General features: G+C 46.2%; 1 long non-coding RNA gene across 7 annotated transcripts in view; it reads right to left on the bottom strand.

Annotated features, from left to right (window-relative positions):
* Positions 1-13,362, bottom strand: part of LOC144806596 (uncharacterized) — a 394,727-nt gene that overhangs the window by 202,852 nt on the left and 178,513 nt on the right. For all 7 annotated transcript variants that reach the window (XR_013605842.1, XR_013605841.1, XR_013605844.1 and 4 more), the window contains exon 6: positions 10,852-10,961. This is a non-coding gene — a long non-coding RNA (uncharacterized LOC144806596). The remainder of the gene's footprint in view (positions 1-10,851; positions 10,962-13,362) is intronic.

Below are 13,362 nucleotides of genomic sequence, written 5' to 3'. Positions count from 1 at the left end.
TAATGGCCTTATGACTGCAAGCCACAGCAGTGGTGAGATAATACTGTGCCGTTAATGCAATGGATGCTTTCCAGCACTGAAAAGACACTGGACACAATGTCCGCCAGGGGCCCGATTTATATTTAGGCGGATGGTTTATTCTGTCATAAATGTGGCAGATGTCCCGTCCACCCTATTAAAAGTACATTATATTCTGTGGCAATTGTAATAAAGCGGACGGGATCTGTCATGTTTGAAGCAATAACCTGTCAGATAAACTCTAAATCAAGCCCCATGTCTGCAGCAAGTGTTGTAGAAGGAGCGCGAACCAGCATTATAGGAAGAGGGCCTAGGAGCAGATATAGTCCCAGAGGCACTAAGCACCTACCAGTTCACTTCCTCTGTTTATACCTCATAAGCACCCACCTGTGCACCTGCTCTGTTTGTACCTCATAGGTGCCTATATGTGCACCTCCTCTGTTTATACCTCACAAGCACCCACCTGTGCACTTCGTCTGTTAATACCTCACAAGCACCCACCTGTGCACTTCCTCTGTTTATACCTCATAAGCACCTACCTGTGCACCTGCTCTGTTTGTACCTCATAGGTACCTATATGTGCACCTCCTCCGTTTATACCTCACAAGCACCCACCTGTGCAGTACCTCTGTTTATAGCTAATAGGCACCTTCCTGTGCGCCTCCTCCGTTAGTACCTCCCAGACGAGCTTCTGAAATGAAGCTTGTGAGCTCCGTACTGCCAACCACGGCCTCCTGACTATCAGGCCTTTATCTGCATCTGCTGTGTGCTCGCTTCAAGTGTGTGTCCTGCCTCACCCAACAATGAACCCTGTAGAGTGAGTACACAGACCGAGGGGAGTAGGGGAGCTGAAGGACATGGAATGAGGTAAAACTAGATAAAAGAAATATGGGAATGGAGGAATGTGACTTCACCTGTGAACAATCGACATCCCCTTTCGCTCTACCAAAGCCCTGTTGAGTTTCAAAGTATCATCCTGGCCTTCAGACAGACAACAATAAGTCAAATATCTTGTAAATGTTGAAAAACAAAAACAATTATTTATATGCACACATCTGTTGGATGCTTGATATTACAGAAAACCCTGGAAGGAGCTGCTGATTGAAATACAACAGGATCTTAACTTTACCTACTTTAGGAAGAACTAAAGACTCACTTTTTAAGTTGTCTTTCAGGGCAGAATCCGTCAATAGTTCAAGGGAGATGGGTATATATTACGCTGATAGAAAATCCACCTCAACTCAGGTTAATGCTCCAGTCTTCCAGGTTAGAAGGATCCAGAAATGCTTGAGCCAGGAGGGCTGTAAAATGTGTTGAAGGTGACTTAGGACCTTATTACGAGTGTGGCGGTCTTCCAATGGGACTACCACAGCGGAGGTACCAGGCAAACTGCCAAGCCCATTGAGAGCCCGCCGCCGGATTATGACCTAAATCCAGGGTGGTTGGGCGGTGCAGCTGCGGTCTCTCGGCGGCTGTATTAGGCTCATTAGAGAGCCTAAACAGCATACCACCACCTTAAGAGTGCCTGCAGCATGTTCCTGCACCATGTCATGCATGCCACACTGTGCAGGAACAAGGGTGCAATTCCATAGGGTGGCACAACATGTGCCCCCTGCATGCAACCCCAGGAGCAGAATCGGCCGGGGCCCTGTGAGGGCCTCCTTACCTGCATGTCCTTTATCCTTTTCATGGTGGGGTCCCCGCCAGGAAAAGGGCAGCGGATATGCAGACCGTAATATGCTCGGCGATGTCGGCATTGGCACTGCCAACATATTCAGGGTGTTTGCAGACTGCCTCCACAGCGAGATCCTTGATCCTGGCGGGAGGGGGCTGTCCCACCATCACAATTATAATACGCCAATCAGTCTGCCAAGATGGTGGCATTTGGACCGCAACCCTGAGTACGGCGATCATTAGGGCCGTCGCACTCATAGAAAGACTCTTAATGAGCTGCAAGGTAAAGGCAGGAGTTGGCATTTGAGCTGATCCAGTGTGAACAGGAAAGCATTGTGGAAAAAGGTGTCTGGAGTTACCTCTGTCATATATACTTCCTAAAGAGCTACCTTTGTTATACACTTTCTGAAGAGCTCCCTTTGGTAGCTACTTCCTAAAGAGTTACCTTTGTCATGTATACTTCCTGAAGAGTTACCTTTGTTATAAACTTCCTGAAGAGTTACCTTTGTTATACACTTCCTGAAGAGTTACCTTTGTTATACACTTCCTGAAGAGTTACCTTTGTTATACACTTCCTAAAGAGTTACCTTTGTTATACACTTCCTGAAGAGTTACCTTTGTTATACACTTCCTGAAGAGTTACTTTTGTTATCCACTCCTGAAGAGCTACCTTTGGTAGATACTTCCTGAAACTGAATTAACGGCAGCGCTTCCTGATTCCTCTCTTTTTCCACAATCTGTTCTGTTTAAATGAAATCTTGTCCATGTGTATCTACCCAAAACTGTACCTGTAGCACGAGTGCTCTGTGGCTGCCCTTTTGTTAGTAATTTACTCTGAACAATGGTAAATCACTGCCTTTTCAGAAGTAAATAAGATGTGACATGTTCAACCACAGTTTTAATGAAATATCCATGTATGGTAAAATGTTCCTTACTAAATTTCAAATATGGTAGAGAAGAGATGTCTTCTACAGCTGGTTAAATATTGTGTATTCACATTCTATTACATTTGCATTTAGTAATATTGCATTTCTTTACATCCAACAGAGAATAAGCCTTAAGTGCACGGATTGATTATGAATAATGAAGATAACACATCAAACCTGCAAAAAGTATCAAAAATAACAAGCTCCAAAAACATCAGTGCAATCAGAGGCAGAGGACAGATCCAGGAAGAAGCAGTCAAAGGCAATTCAGTGAGTGTCCGAGTCTGAGATCTGCACCTCGACACCCCAAGACGAAGAAATGACCTCAACAAAACCAAGACAATAACACTGACAAACCACCTGCTGCATAAACAAGCGTCCAACACCAGCTTTGATCATGAGGCCGGTATGAGAGTTGGAGGAAGGTCTTGTGTCTATTTGGGATCCATAGCTTGGAACAAACTCCCTCCTCAGCTTTGAGCTGTTAGCAACATGAAAATGTTTAAAAAAGGTTGATAACCTTTTGTCCATGTTTGAAACAAACTGATTTACTTTCTTTTCTGACCTGTGCTTTGCCCCGGGACACTCTTTGGAGTAGCTGTACACATTATGAGTCGCTTCACCATCATGATATTGCTAGAGCAGTGCTTCGCTATCTAAACTGGCGTCAGACCAGCATTCAGTGCTCTAGGTGTATTGCAAACACTTTCTAGCCAAACCGCAGGCACCAGGGAAAAGCACAATGAAGTGGAGCCAAACAACTGAAGGCTAAAGGAAAGCGGAGTTCTGCTCTCTGAAGTACAGAGTATTGTCCCAATTTGCACCTACCGGAAGGAATATTAAGCTTTACCCGCAAGCATGCAAAGCCCTTATCCAATCTAAAGATGCAATCACCCACAAGGAAGTCTTACTGATATTATGAATGTGGCAGGTATTTAGTGAGTCTTGTATTTTATTGTTAAATCAAAAATATCACACACATACAGGGAATGTGAAAATAACGCAAGTGGTTTATTAACTATGCTGACCCTTCAGGAAACACGGTCAGGAGAAAAATCGTGCAATTGCACTGAATATGTCAAGAACTTTAGCCAATTAGAAACCATAAAAGAGCATCAGCGAATACAAACATGGGAAAAACCATACCATTGCACTGAATGTGTAAAGAGCTTCAGTCAGTTAACAGACCTCCGAAGACATCAGCGAACACACACAGGGGAAAAACCATACCATTGCAATGAATGTATAAAGAGCTTCAGTCAGTTATCACATCTCCAAAGACATCAGCGAATACACACAGGGGAAAAACCATACCATTGCAATGAATGTTTAAAGAGCTTTAGTCAGATATCAAACCTCCACACACATCAGAGAATCCACACAGGGGAAAAATCCTACCATTGCAAGGAATGTGTGCAGAGCTTCAGTCTGTTAGCACATCTCCAAACACATCAGCGAATACACACAGGGGAAAAACCATACCAGTGCAGTGAATGTGTGAAGAGCTTCAGTCGAAATACAGACCTCCACACACATGAGAGAATACACACCGGGGAAAAACCATACCAGTGCAGTGAATGTGTGAAGAGCTTCCGTCGGTTAGCAGACCTCCAAACACATCAGAGAACACACACAGGGGAAAAACCATACCAGTGTAGTGAATGTGTGAAGAGCTTCAGTCACATTACATATCTCCGCATACATCAGAGAATACACACAGGGGAAAAACCATACCAGTGCAGTGAATGTGTGAAGAGCTTCAGTCAAATGACACACCTCCACACACATCAGAGAATACACACAGGGGAAAAACCATACCAATGCAGTGAATGTGTGAAGAGCTTCAGTCACATTACATATCTCCGCACACATCAGAGAATACACACAGGGGAAAAACAATACCAGTGCAGTGAATGTGTGAAGAGCTTCAGTCGGTTAACCAGCCTCCGGAGACATCAGCGAATACACACTGGGGAAAAACCTTACCATTGCAGTGAATGTGGAAGTAGTTTTACTTACTCTTCAACATTAAGAAATCATCAGCGAGCTCACAAAGGGGAAAAGAATCTTTTAAATCCTAAGCAAGCATCAGCGAACACACGCAGAAGAAAAGCCATTCAAGCGCAGTGAATGTGTGAAGAAATGTAGTCAATTATCAAGCTATGTAGACATCAGCTTGCACACACTCTGTAAATACCGTACAACTGTAGTGAGTGTAGAAGTACCTTTAGGAAATCTTCCGCATTAAGGATTCATCAGTTAATGCACACAGAGAAAAATCCTTTCAGGTGCAGCGAATGTGTGAATATCTTCTGTCAGTTATTAAACCTTGGATACATCAACTAACACACACAGAGTAAAAAAGAGCATTGCAATAAATGTCAGAAGTGATTTTGTCAATTGTGAACACACTTGGGGTAAACCTTACAATTGCACTAAAAGTGTGACGAGCTTTTGTCAATTTCTGATCCTACATAGCCTCAGCGTACAAACGCCTTCATTTAACTCACTTAGAAATAATCCTAGAGATGCAATGAATTCAGAAAGAAATTAAGAACATTAACAATAATATTGACTCATCTGAGGACATAGACAGGAGCAGAACAGTGCAGTTATTGTGAGATGAAGGAATTCCAGGAACAAATATATAATTATGTGGGATATTCAGATACCAGATGAATGAAGACTCGACTAGAAGAAAAGAAGAAAACCAAAGATTTGTAGAATAATAAAAGTGTCTGTTCCCAGTGATTGTTCACTTCGGTACACATAGAAAAAAAAAGTGATATAACAGGAAATCCACTGGGAGACTAGCACAATGTGGAATAAAAGAAAAGAAACACTGGTGGTTTTTATTTAGCGATGAAGAGTTACAAAGGAAAACATCCAAGTGTTCCTGTTCATGCTACCTGTAAAAGTGTAGGGATGAATACGTAGTATAAGTGAGTTAGTTGCTCAAGCGCCATTTTGCTGCTTTTGCACATGACACTACATGTCTCTGTTTTTATAAAGACAAACTGCTTGCTTTTCCTTCACATGAGAATGATCTGTTTTTTACATCTCTAGACTCAGACTGCGACCTCAAGTCTGCACAAAGTGTTCAAGGTTAAAATAACAATGTATGCTGTTGATGCAGGTTGATCGGCCCACGCTCTAGACACAACACGAACACAGCTTCTCATTTCTGATACTCTGGTGCTTTTAATATTGCATTGCATGCATGAGACTGGCACTTGGAAAAAACTTTCAATCGACAAAGAACTGTGCTGAGCTGGGATGTGATTCACTTCACCTGACTTTGGAGGTATGCGGTCCCCGTTTTAACCTAGAGATCCTCTATTATTATAATACCTAGCAAGGGGAGGGTAGTACACAAGGCACTATAGACCAGGTTCCACTATCATTATAATATGATTTCTCCCTTTGTATTTTATGGAATTGTAACAATGCTGATTGTATTGATTTTTTGCATATTTTTACTTATGTTAGCAAATATACTGCATCTTAGAGCACGTAGTCGAAATAAACATTTTAAACTGTACCTTGTCTCTGATTACTCACATTGTGCACATTTATGAGAATAAAAATGAAAGAGTGTTCTTGATTCCCACTATTCCTGAGAGGTCCCAAAGTCACTTGTTCTGGTTTTTCTAATCATTGGTAGCTTTGCTGTAGTACGGAGAACGAATGAGACACTGATGCTAGTTGGATTGGGGTTCTGGGCACTGAGGTGGGTTTTTGGGGTCTCGCCTCTGTCGGTCTCCTTGGACAGCTTATATAGTCAGGCTTCCCCAGGAGGTCTCCCATGCTGTTCTCAGTCAAGAGCTCCGGTAGAACCTTCCAGTCGACCCCGGCCGACCTACTCGCCCCTCGGCTTGGGAGCTCCGGAAGAGTCCTCCCCAGCTGTGTCGCTCTTCTCTTAGCCCGGGAGCCCCGGACGAATCGGCCAGTCGACCCCTGCCGAGTTGTCCCCCTCTCGGTGTGGGAGCTCCGGAAGAGTCTTCCAGTCGACCCCGGCAGAGTTGTTAGCCTCTCAGCTTGGGAGCTCCGGAGGAACCCTTTAGTTTGCCCCAGCTGAACTATTCTCTTCTCAGCTCGGCAGTCTCGGAAGTATCATCCAACTGTCTCCAGCTGAGCTGCCTTTCCTCTAGTCTGGAGGCTTTGGAGAAATCTCCCAGTCGTCCCTGGCAGAACTGCTCTCCCCTTAGTCTGGGAGCTTCGGGTGAACTCTCCAATCGACCTCAATTGAGCTGTTTCTCTTTTCCACCTTTTGAGGAGTTCTGTAAATTGGCACAGACTGTATCATCTGGCTCTCCGCTGGATCCTCTTCCGCATAAATTCTGGAAACTATTCCAGGAAGAAATTTTCTACCCTGTGTACTCTATCTGCCACCAGTCGCTTGTTACTGCGACTGTTCCGGAGAGTTGGAAGCTGGCGGTGGTCTCCCCCCTCCTGAAAAAACCTTCACTCGACCCCACCTGTATGTCAAATTACAGGCCCATCTCCCTGCTCCCGTTTCTGGTTAAGATCTTGGAGAAGTTGGTTACCCGCTCTCTATCCAGTTTCCTAGAGGATAACACCAGGTTGGATGTGGCCCAGTTTGGGTTCAGGCCAGCGCATGGGACGGAATCTGCGTTGGTGGCCGTGTTGGATAATCTTCGTTCGCGGGTCGACACAGGTCGGGCAGCCTTTTTAGTGTTGCTCGACATGTCGGCCGCGTTCGACACGGTCAGCCACTCCACCCTCATTGAGAGACTGGAGTAGATCGGGGTTATGGGGCTGGCCAGGGACTGGTTAGTCTCATACCTTAACAACAGACAGCAGGTGGTGGCTTTGCCGCCTTTTAAGTTGGATGTGCGGAAAGTTGGGCAGGGGGTCCCGCAGGGCTCGGCCATCAGCCCCATATTATTCAATCTGTACCTCTGCCCTCTGATCATATTGATAAAATCTTTCGGCCGACGATACCCAATTGGTCTTTTCTTTGGAGGGCAAAGATGCTGTCTCTTTAGAGACATTCCACCGCTGTATGACTGCCACATCGAACTGGCTGCGCTCCAACTCCCTCCAGTTTAATGGATCTAAGACGGAGGTGCTGTACTGCTCCAATGACCGTGTCCCGCCTGCACTACCGGATGATTTCTGGCCCCCTTCCTTCTCCGGGGCTGTGACTGCAGCAGAGTCTGCACGAAATCTGGGGGTCATGTTTGGCCCCAACCTACAACTGGACATCTTCGTCAACAAAACCGTAGCCACCTGCATGATGCTGCTTCGGATGTTGCGGAAAGTACTACCACTGCTCCCAGCGCAGGCTAGGCCAGAGGTAGTGCGGGGCCTGATCCTAAGCAGACTGGATTACTGCAACGCACTGCTCCTGGAGGCGCCTAGTACGCTGGTGGGCAAACTGCAGCGGGTCCAAAATATGGCAGCTAAGCTGGCACTTTCTCGACCGGGCGCTGCCTCTTCCACCACGGCACTTCAGGATTTACACTGGCTGCCTGTACATCAGCGTATCCTTTTTAAAGCATCCTGCCTGGTTTTTAGTGCTTTGCATGGACAGGGCCCAGTTTTGCTGCAGAACTTATTCTCTTGGTATTCCACCTCTCGGAGCCTACGCTCCTCCTCTGCCTGTTTGCTGACGGTCCCTAGAGTTCAGAGGATAAGGATGGGTGGGCGGTCGTTTAGCTTTGTGGCCGCCAGACTTTGGAATTCTCTCCCGCTCTTGCTAAGGAGTCAGGTTGAATTCCCAGCTTTTAAAAATAGGCTCAAAACCCATCTGTTCCCAAGAGCAGTCTGAGCTCTGCATCGGTGGTTCGGCTTGTTGTGTCAAAGCGCCAGGATACCCTCCGGGTGACAGCATAGCGCTATATAAGTATGCAAATACATACATACATACATACATACATACAATACACTGAGGTCCTGGTTTCCTGCGCATAGTTCTCTGCATGAGCAAAATCCCCGCAACATGGCGCCCAACGTCTTGATTAGTGCTTGTATCTGTCCACAATACCCTCACCACTGTTTCCGGTTAACAGGCGTGACGGATTAACCTACCTATACAAATGTGTTATAGGTGAATTCAAGCTTGAGATTTATAAAAAAGATTCACGTTTTGAATAACTACCCTTTTTGTGCTGCAATTTATATAAATAGTTTTTCTTCTCTATATCCTTATGTGTGATATTGATATAGCTCAGCACAGTCAGGCAGCGCTCCGGCGTCATCTGACGCAGTTTGGAGTACCAGACGATGGTATGTCTGTTATCTTTGTGGTGAGTGCTGTTCTACTCTTGGGTCACGTTTCCTGCAATAAATGCGGATGAGGATATGTTCCAAACATACACTCACACTGCGATTCCTATGAACTATACTCCATATAGGACACAAGAGATTCCAATTTCGGCAGGGCAGCATCGTGTTTGGTTTAATGGCACCCTCCCCCACTCCATAACTCCGGTTCGGTTAGGACCCTTGTCAATTCCTGGGGCAACTTTGCCAGTCTTAGCCGGGTTCACACCATATCCACGCTATCTCAATGCCCCGATTGACGACTTGTGTCAACTTTATACCTCTTTTATTGGGGTACATAGGGCTTTAGTTCATTATGTTTCTTGCAGCGCAACAAGTTGGACCGGCCGGGATGCCAATTTGTCCCGTCATGGTTAATTCGGTTAATTCGGTAATGGGAAAGCGACCCCCAAACTAAGTACGAAATGCCTTATTGGCTTGCTGAGAAATTTGACTAACTGGAAGCAATGTTTCCTAATACCACTCCTGTGGAAAAATACAGGATTCTCACAATTAGCTTGCAGAAAGACTTATTGCCAGAGGTAACAGATTGTGAGAATTGGGGTAAAGTATTTGCAGCAGTATACGCAAAGTGTTTCGGCATGCTGTCTATGACTGTCTTGCCCTCTGTGATCAAGCGTGTTCAGGATGAGCACAGTCCGGAGGCGGCTGTCGAGTTGAGAATGAGGCTCTTTGGAGTGTTTGATGTAGTTGCTGATCTCATCTTTTGTAATGTAAAGGGAGATGCGGTTAACTTTCAGGTGTTGAATGCTTTGCGCCTTGTCCCAGACGTCGTCAAACCCCGAACATTACCGAGAATTATTGCGGAGGCTTATAAGACCATTGGTCGCAATAGTTTGGGTGTTAAGCCTTTTGCTAAAACGGCAACTCAACCGCAGACTCAGATGGCAAAGTCTACTAAAGACGACCGTCCAAATTTTCCAAAACAGAATTGGAAGAATAAAAAACAGAGGAAGCAGCAATAGAAACAGGGGTCGCGTCCGGCCTCGCCGATACCAGTGTCTACTAAGCGCACTTATGATTTGTGCAACCACGCAAGAATTAGGTCTCCTGATAGATTTCAGGTACCTGAGCAACATTCTCGTCGTTCTTCAGAGGAAACATCGGGCACACAAGCCGGTGGTGGTGAACACGGCAGGGGTCGGGGTGCCCCAGAAGGACGTGAGCGGCCCCGCCCCTCTGATGGTAAAGGCAAGCAGGACGACTTGCCACGTTAACGCCTTCATTTTCAGAAAAAGAAAGTTGCTGCGTTAACCATAAGGTATGCCACGGCTAGTGAGAACATAGCTTCGTAACCTGACATGGACATTAACGCTGCTCGACAGCGCAGCGGAGGTTACAATAGTGCGGCAAGCACTGCGGCCATATCTGAAGGCGACAGCAACTGATCCTTTTATCAATCAATCAATCAGAGTACTTGTAAAGCACGCTACTTACCCGTGAGGGTGTCATGGGTTCTTATGCCATTGCAAGTTAATCCCTTTAATTATGCATTTTCTCGTATTGTGTGACAAGTACTGTTTATTGTGTGCCAAGTACTGCTAGTGATTCATTTGTAGCTAGCAATGTTTGTTGGTACATTTTCTTGCAGCTAGCAATGATTGTTACTGTTCAAGTTTTATGCACGTGTAGAACTGAATACAAGAGCCTTTTCACTCTCACGTTTTGAACGGTTTCCTGAATACACGTGAGCAGGTGAAGGAACACCCAAGCAAAGACTATAAATACCCTGCCCTCGCTCACAGTGTTGCTTCGCTTCGTGCAACAGCATCACCGTGAGTGTTCCTGTTTGGCATCTGAGACCCGTCTGATTCAGTCCCTTTCTTTTGGTTCCGCTTCCCTCCCATCTGGAATTCCTCCCGCTAGCTTCTGTTCCCGATTCCCTTAGAAAACCTCAGTTCCCGTTTTTCCTTTAAAAACGTACCTTCCCCTTTTGTGATTCCTTCGTCGTCCTCCGATCTCCGAAAGGCACCGGAGGCTTCAGTTCCCTCGATCTTCAGTTCCGGTTGAGCCTTCTCTCGTCGATCTGATTTCCTGTGTAAACAAGTAAGAGATCTGGTTACCAAGCAACTCAGGATCAAAAGACAGGCATTGGTAAAGACAAGCTTCTTATTTGTAAAAGACTCGAGAGCTGGAAAATCATTTTCTTGATTGTAAAACGGATTTTTGGAACTTGGCATATATTTAAAGCAAGTTTATTTTCAATTTTCATTTATTATGAACATAGTTGATTGACAAATCAATATAGAAAATCGTTATTGACATTTCAGCAGAGACAATAACTGTTTTATAAAAAAAACCCTAAACAGTGTTTTGAAGATTCTTTAAGTCACTTGTATTCAATGTATAATTTGACATAGGAGAATTCGTATGCAGGACAGAGGTTAAACTTCCTAAAAGGAGGATATTGTTGTTGTTTCTTTTTTTGTCTTTTATTCTCAGAATCCCTTTTAAGGAAAGCAGCACACACGTGTCAGGTAGGCCACGTTTGGTGTGAAATTGAATACTATATCAAACACTAACCATTAACCAATGATTGCTGATATCTTGGTGCATTGTTTTGATTATTCATTTTATTTGCGTATTGATCTTTAACACCTTGACCGCGGCGCCGTAGCCGCGCCCTGTGCTGGACATTCCAGAACAGGGCGCGGTCATGACGGAACCGTTCCGTCATCAGCACAGCTCAGCCGTGACTGATGACGGAACGGTTCTGTCACCAGCATCGAAGGGGTTAAGGCATTAACCCAGAAGTATTGAAACCTGACAATCATAGGAGTGTTATAAAGGGCTTCACAGATTTAGGTATGTAATAGTAATTTTAGCATTATTTCAAAAGAAAAGCAAAGTGTTATTTTGAGACTTGAAGGATCGTTGTTATTTTGTGAAGGTACGAATGAACCTGAAGTCTTGAACACTTCAAAGAGAAACCGAGCTGCCATCTCAGGAAGAGATCCAGTGTTGTTTGTCTTGTTTCTCTATCCACTTCCCCTTTCCCTTGTGGATTACGTAGTTGTGCAAGTGCTTAACTCCTTGCTGACTGATTAGTTCATAGGGGGGTTGGGAGCGTGCATCTCCAAGAAGGAAACAACAGGAACCTCGTGTGTGAACGCTTGACAGAGGGTCTCAAGGCGCTATGGTGAGGGGGGTGCTGCTACTGCTCGAAGAGGCAGTTTTAAAGAGTCTTCTGAAGGCGAGTAGGTCTTGGGTCTGCCCTATGTGGGTAGGGAGGGTGTTCCAGGTCTTGGTGACGAGGTAGGAGAAGGATCTGCTGCCGTAGGTCATACGTTGGATGCGGGGGACAGCGGCGAGAGCGAGGCTGGCGGAGCGGAGCTAGTGGGTTGGGGTGTGCAAACTGAGTCTGCTGTTCAAGTAGGCTGGTCCGGCGTTGTGGAGTGCTTTGTGTGCATGGGTGAGGAGCTTGAAGGTGATCCTCTTGTCGACAGGGAGCCAGTGTACGTCTCTCAGGTGGGGGGTGATGTGGCTGCGGCGGGGACGTTGACGATCAGTCAGGCGGAGGCGTTTTGGATGCGTTGTAGTCGTCGTAGGTGTTTGGCTGGGATTCCTGCGCAGAGTGCGATGCCGTAGTCCAGTCTTGTGCTGATGAGGGTCTGTGTCACCGTTCTTTTTGTTTTGGTCGGGATCCACTTGTAGATCCTGCGGAGCATGCAGAGGGTGTTGTAGCAGGAGGAGGAGACAGCGTTGACCTGCTTTGACATGGAGAGGTTGGAGTTGAGGATGAATCCTAGGTTGCGTGCATGGTCAGTGGGTGTTGGTGCTGTTCCCAGTGTGGTCGACCACCAGGAGTCATCCCAGGCTAAGGGGGTGGGTCCGAGGATGAGAACCTCCATCTTGTCCAAGTTCAGCTTCAGACGGCTGCTCCTCATCCAGTCGGCGACGGCCGTCATTCCCTCGTGGAGGTTGGTTTTGGCGGTGTGTGCGTCCTTGGTGAGAGAGAGGATGAGCTGGGTGTCGTTGTGGCGTAGGTGATGATGTTGAGGTTGTGATGGCGGGCCACTTGTGTGAGGGGGGCCATGTAGACATTGAACAGTATCTGGCTGAGAGATGAGCCCTGGGGGACGCTACAGATGATGTCGGTGGCTTGAGATTGGAAGGGTGGGACTCGGACGCTCTGGGTTCTGCCAGAGAGGAAGGACGTGGTCCAGTCAAGGGCCTTTTCTTGGATTCCGGCTTCTAGGAGGCGTGTCTTTAGAGTCCGATGGCAGACCGTGTCGAAGGCAGCTGACAGGTCCAGGAGGATGAGGGCTGATGTTTCGCCATTGTCTAGTTGGTGCCTGATGTCGTCTGTGGCGGCGATGAGGGCTGTCTCGTGCGGTGGTTTTGTCTGAATCCGGACTGGGACGGGTCCAAGATGTTGTTGTCTTCCAGGTGGCGGGTCAGTTGCATGTTGACGATTTTCTCGATGATCTCCTAT

Source organism: Lissotriton helveticus (assembly GCF_964261635.1).
Source record: "Lissotriton helveticus chromosome 1_1 unlocalized genomic scaffold, aLisHel1.1 SUPER_1_unloc_9, whole genome shotgun sequence".
Taxonomy (NCBI): domain Eukaryota; kingdom Metazoa; phylum Chordata; class Amphibia; order Caudata; family Salamandridae; genus Lissotriton; species Lissotriton helveticus.
The sequence above is the reverse complement of the archived record's forward strand: the minus strand, read 5'-3'. Positions and strand labels throughout refer to the sequence as shown.